Source organism: Chenopodium album, chromosome 15 (assembly GCF_948465745.1).
Source record: "Chenopodium album chromosome 15, dcCheAlbu1.1, whole genome shotgun sequence".
Classification (NCBI taxonomy): domain Eukaryota; kingdom Viridiplantae; phylum Streptophyta; class Magnoliopsida; order Caryophyllales; family Amaranthaceae; genus Chenopodium; species Chenopodium album.
Window position 1 is genome coordinate 18,605,899 of NC_137848.1, and position 6,852 is coordinate 18,612,750.

At 32.9% G+C, this 6,852-nt stretch overlaps 1 pseudogene; it reads left to right on the forward strand.

Annotated features, from left to right (window-relative positions):
* Positions 1-316: 316 nt before the first annotated feature.
* On the forward strand, positions 317-6,620 carry LOC145580935 (putative indole-3-pyruvate monooxygenase YUCCA10; annotated as a pseudogene).
* Positions 6,621-6,852: the final 232 nt, after the last annotated feature.

Genomic DNA, 6,852 nt, shown 5'->3' on the forward strand with positions numbered 1-6,852 from the left:
GTAATTTGAACTGAGTAATCCTTTTTTTTTGGTAAGTAAGTAAATTTTATTACCAAAAGAGATTTACAACTTAGGCCTGATGTCAAACAATGCAGGCACAAGAGCCCAAACAACTATACAACCAAAATATTATACACTAAGGTCCTCAAGCCAAGCTCTGTTATCTACACTAAGTTTCTTTCACTCTATAGCAAGTATTCTATACTTTACATCTTTTTTAATATGCTATACAATATTAGGAATATTCGTAACTTTCTTCTCCCATAAAGCCATTCCTGACTCTCTAAAATTGATATATCACTGCTAGGACACAAGCATGAATCATAGCTCTTTTAAACCTAGACTTCAATCTGCTACAAGCCCTCACTATTCCATCAATCTGGATGTGCCTGGTTCCAAACCCAATCTAGTCCCTGACATGCTGCCAAATCCTGCTGCTATATTGGCAGGCAAAGAACAGGTGATCATGAGATTTATCAGCATCATCACAAAGCAAGCAGCTCCTATCATCCATGTTTCTTTAGGTACAAATTCTGTCCCTGGTCTTCAATCTATGCTGAAAAGTTAGCCAATCTATAAATTGATGTTTAGGTTGTGCTGCTCTTTCCCATATCATCTTATCCCACCTGCAGTTCTGTTTATCCTCCTAAAGAGCTTCATAAAACTTTCCAATCTTGTATTTACCCTATTCAAGAGAGACAGGGGGAATCACATTCTTCAACTTGTTCTTAACCTCACGTATTTGCTTCCAATACCAGCTGCAGCTAGCATTTGGCTCATAATCTGCCTAATTTTGACCCTTCACGTAGATATCATTAACCCAAAGAACTCATAGATTTTCCTGATGTTGAGCAATAGCCCAAACATGCTTTGTCATTGCTGCAGTATTCCAAATTTCAGCATTTATAATGCCTAATCCACCTTTCTTCTTTTTACGGCAAAGGTTCTTCTATGCTATATTTCCTGGCTTGTTACTCAAATCACCATGCCATAGAAAAATTCTACAAATAGCATTAATCTTCTCTAGGAGACCCTTGGGAAGGATCATAATTTGAGCCTAATAAACCTATATACTCATCAGAACAGCATTTACCAAAGTGAGTCTAGCGGCAAAAGAGAGGTTCCAGGAGCTCCATATCTTGATCTTAGCACACATCTTGTCAATCAATTGATCATATTCAGCTGCATAGATCTTCTTTGAGCAGATAGGTATCCCCAAATATCTAAAGGGCAAGCTTCCTTTTTTACAAGTCCTGTCAGATTCAAAATTTCTTGAATCACCTGATTAAGCAATAGACAGAAGTTTTTTCAATGCTTGCCTTCAACCCTGTTGCTCTAGAGAAAGCCTCAAAGCCCCTAATTATCAATTTGACAGATTGAGCTTCCCCCTAATAGCACAAAATGAGATCATCAGCAAAGCATAAATGAGTTAAGCCAACTGCTCTGCATCTTGGGTGGAATTTGAACCCTTTAATTCCACTTACAACTTTTAGAATCCTAGACAAGTATTCTATGCATAGAACAAAGAGAAGGGCAGAGAGGGGGTCTCCCTGCCTCAAACCTCTCTTAGAGTTAAAAAGGCCATGGAGAGAGCCATTAATAATAAGAGAGAATTTAGGAGTTCTGGTGCATATCATAACAAGATCTAAACTGGGTAATCCTTATTTGAACTTAATTTTCCTGAAGTGAACTTATCTGAACTGATTTTTCCGCTATTAAAAAAAAAACTTATTTTTCTTGATCTGAACTTATCTTAACTTAAGTGAACTTATCTGAATTTAATACACCTGAAATAAGTGAAAATAAAGTGAACAGAACAGACCCTAGATTTTAGGATGTCAATTTGACATGTCAATGCAATCCTTCAAAAAGGAACCAAAATCATCATATCATAAAAAAAAAGGTTACCAAAGTTAGGCCTTGTTCTTTTAGACTTATTTTCAGGACTTCAATTTAGTTCAGTTTTCTATTTTGTTCAGTTTTATTTAGTTTAACTTAACTAACTAACTAACAACAACAACAACAATAACAACAACAACAATACGACCTCCGTTGATTGTTATCTGCAACTTTAGAGTATTTTTTGTGAGATATAAAATATTCCAAAATTGCAAATAACAATTAACAGAGGTACTAATAATAACATTCAATCAATTCTTTTTCAAAAACCAGAAGAAAGGAAAACAATATATGGAAGAACATTAGTCTTGGTTATAGGAGCAGGTCCTACAAGACTTGACATTGCTGCATGCTTAACCAAAAAATCTATACCTTACTTTGTTCTTGAAAAAAAATATTGTTGTGCTTCTCTTTGGTAAAAAAAACACACATATAATCAATGTCAACTTCATATAGCAAAAGAATTTTTCTCATCACCATTCAAGCCCCATGCACCACATGTGAATAAATATTTGGGTAAAGATGATTACATAGAATACATTGACGATTATGTTTCTGACTTTGATATTAGGCCGTGGTACTTTCACACTGTTGAATTTGTATCCTTTGATGAAGCAATAGGATAATGGCTAGTTGAAGCCATGAACACCTTACAAAAGGCAATTAAAGTATTTGTTGCAAGGTTTTTTTTTTTTTTTTTTTTTATTATTATTATTATTATTATTATTTTATTATTATCATAATAGGTGAAATATGGCTGATTATGATGCAAGTCAAGCTCGAGTATTACTTAACACGACTCAAACTCGTTAGGCCCGACTCAAGCTCGAATACTCAAACTCGAATTCAACTCGTTAGCTCAACAGTTAAGCTCAAACTCGAGCTCGAATGAAGCTCGAGCTCGAGTTCATTCGAGAACGAGTTCGTGCGGCTTGAGCTTGATTTAAGTTTGACTCGTACTCAATTTATGCTCGGTAGAGCTTAACTTGATTTTGAACTCAATAGCATATCCCAATATAAGGCCCACACTAATTATATAATACAATATTGTGTTATTTTTATAGCATTTCTTACCCATCTTCTCTTCCAAAACTTCAATGTAGGAATGTGGGTTTGTAGAACATCTAATACAATTGGTGTTATCTTATATATTTTCTCACTCTACTCTTCCTCATTACAAATTTTTGATGTGGTACAAGTTATATAACATCATATCATAATTTTTTTTTTATATAAATTTGTACAATTGTACACATATACATAATTACTTATCATCAACATTCTAATATACATAACATTTTATAACCAACGAACTTAAAATTTTATTACTAATGTTCTAAACCTTAAAATTCTTTATTTTCTTTATTTTCTTAAAGAATTATATTTACTCGGAAATGTTCTCTTCAGCTTAATTTCAGTTCAGTTCTATTACTAATTTCCTTCTCTCATAAACAATTCAGTTCAGTTCAGTTCAATTCAATTCAGTCCAGCTCAGTTCAATTAAGCTCAGTTCAGTAAATCTGAATAGGCCTTAAGTAAAGTAATAGTGTGTTTTTAGTTTAATGTTCTTGTATATGATATTGTGATTAAAAAAATTATGGGGAAATTCTCAACGACGACCCTCAACTTCTATAACACTGAAATGGTGACCTCCTTTTTTTTTATTTCATAAAATGACCCCAATTAAGAATTTGTTTTCACTCATAACCTTATTTCATTAAATGGTTAATTTTAATTAACTATAGTTAGGTTTTTTTATAAAAAAGAAAAACTTACAAAAAAAAAAAAAAAAAAAAAAAAAAACAAAACCACCAAGGCACCAACAAACCACCTACACCACCACCTCCAAACTTGCCAGCCACCGTCACCTCTCCCCCCTTCACTTCCGACGCCCACCCATCCTCCCTGCCGGTGCCAAAGCTTCCCCTCCGTCCGAGAGCGACGTTGTCCCAGCCTCACGATGCTCCCTCTCTCTCTCTCCTCTCGCTCTTCTCCTCCCACCGCAACTTCCCTCTCTTTCTTCTCCGCCCAGATCGAACCCAAACCACCGTGGTTAGGGTTTCGACTGAGGTGCGACGGCTCGGGTTAGGGTTTTGAACCACCACCACCTTTATCAAAACCCTAAATAGATGGTTTGGGGTGTGGATTTGGGTTCGGTCTACGGAGGTGAAAGAAAGTGAGGAGAGAGATAGGGAGTGACCTAGATCGTGGGTCGAAGGAGAGAGATATGGAGGGTCTTGGGTTTGGTAAGGGTGTTGGGTTGGGGTGAGGGGTTAGTGGCGGCGACTGGGTAAGGCTGAGGTGGTGGCAACGGCTAGGAGAGCGTGATGGTGAAGGTGGCTGGTGGCTGGTGAAGGTGGCTTGGAGGTGGCTAGTGAAGGTGGTTTAATTTGGTTTTTTTTTTTCCAAAAAAAAAAAAAATCTAACCATGGTTTAGGTTTTTTAACCAAATAAGATTCATTAATGTCATAACTGGGATAAATTTCTTAAAGAAGGTCATTTTGTATAATTGAAAAATAAGAGAGTTACCATTTCAGTGTTACAAAAGTTGAGGGTCGACATTGAGAATTTCCCAAAATTATATTGTTATTATTATTATCTGAATGCATTATCCTTTAAAGCTAAGACTTAATTATTATTCTTAATTTGAAGCCAAGACTTAATTAAAAAATTAAGAGAATAATTTTAAAAAATTGTTTAAAGTATATAAATATTAGAAACAAATGTTAATTATGTCAAGCTTCTCACGAGCTTTTCGAGTTGAGTTGTCTCGTCTCATAAGCAACCTTAGGTGAAAATGGTAAGGGTTACATCCCTAATATCCCTGGGTTGAAATGTTTTAACGGAGATGTCTTGCATTTGCATTTTAGTGAATATAAGTTTGGTCACTTTCAAGACAAGAATGTTTTGGTCATTGGATGTGACAATTCTGGTACGGAAATTAGTTATGATCTATGTAATTCAAGAGGTAACACATCCATTGTTATTAGAAATCCGGTTAGACTTCTTAGTATTAAACTTTATGTCAATTTAATTCATAAATTCATTATAATAAATCAAATTGTGCTACACAGACACTTAAACAACAATGTAATGTACATAGTCATTAAATTTATTGTTTATTCATGTAGGTTCATGTGATTACAAGAGAAATTATCTTTGTGGGAATGTATTTGCTAAAATACTTTAGTTTATCAATATTGCACCCAATTATCACTTTTGCAAGCAAATTGATGTATGGGAATATTTTGTCTAAGTACTAAATTTATCGACCAAATGAAGACCTTTTTTCCTAAAGGCAACAAAGGGAAGAAGTCCAATTTTTAATGTGGGAACTATTACCAAAATTCAATATGGGGAAATTAAGGTGAATTTCCCAGTTTTATTTTTTATTTTTTTGTTGACAAACTTTTTGTTTTTTCTTAAGAAAATGTTTTATTGGTTTATTATCTTTCAAAAGAGGAAAGAAAATCATAATTTCTCTCTTTAACTTTTATTGCTTTGCATGAGGACATATATTCAAAAGAATGCACCTATGGTTTATATATATACTTCAAGCTTGCATATTTTCATATTTTGCGACATTAAAAATGCATTTTATAATTTGTCTTTGATAGAAAAATTGAATGAGGGTAATCTAATTAAGAAAAAAATTCTTTTATTTCATACTTTTTTGAGAAGAAAAATAATGCCAAGTACCATAAAATTATCATATACTTTTAATAGTTGAATTATCTTTTACCTTGATTTTTATCATTTGCAAAAATTGTAGGTTTCACCGGGAATTGCAAGTATTATCCAGCTGAGAAAAGTCATGTTTGAAAACGAAGTTGGATTCGAATTAGCTGCAATAATATTTGCGTCTGGATATAAAAACATGGCTTGTGAATGGTATAAGATATGTACATTTCTTATTATTAAATTTTATAAGACCTATGTCTCTCTTTACCACTTCATTCATGGTCATCATGAATGTGCAATCTTAAGTTTATACAAAAATTGTGAGCTACTCCATACCAAATTAGTGTACACATTTTAATTGTGTACGTTTATCAACATATAAAAGCGACAATTTTAAATGTATTCCTCTATCCTTTTATGCTCTATTTGGCTATTTAAATACATATTTAAGAAATTTGAAAAAAAAGGTAAGTGAATGTTAGATAAAGTAAGAGAAATAATGTAAAAAGGTAGGTCATGGAATAAAGATGTGAATAAAGTGAGAGAAAGTATGAAAATGTATAATAATTGACATAATTTAGATTAAGATGATAAAGGAGGTATGCCTAAATAATATAAAATAAACTAAACCAAAATAAACGAATAAAACCAAAACCAAATTGGGCTGATAAAAAAAAAAGTAAATATTTTACTAATAGTGTGAAGACAAACCATATGTGATTTTTATAATATTTATTATCATATACTCCGTCTTAATAAGTTAGTCAACATAGTGCATTTGAAAGTGTGTAAACCCCAACATAAACCCCTAGAAATGATATTGTATTTTTGTGTAGGATCATGATTACACAGTAAAATGTTATGAATTTCCAAAGAATCGTTTTCCAAATCATTGGAAAGGAAAAAAAAATTATATTGCGCCGGATTATCAAGAATGAGATTACAAGGTATATCAAGGGATGATATAACTAACCATTGCTAATGATACTGATATGGTTTTTAAAACTATGGAAGTCCCAATAGAATTTAACTTAATATAGATAACTAAGGTTAAGTTTGGTAGATGTAAATTTTGTTTTTCCTTTCACCTTTAAGGTTATGTTGTTGTACTAGGTGATTCCCTTCAAATCGTGTTATGTAATTTTTTCATGTAGACTTTGAGCAAACTTGTTTATGCTCCTACTTAAATAGTGAAAAATCTATACATCTATCTGTATGTGTGTGTGTGTGAATAATACCTAAAATAAAATCAATTCAAATTCTATACAATAG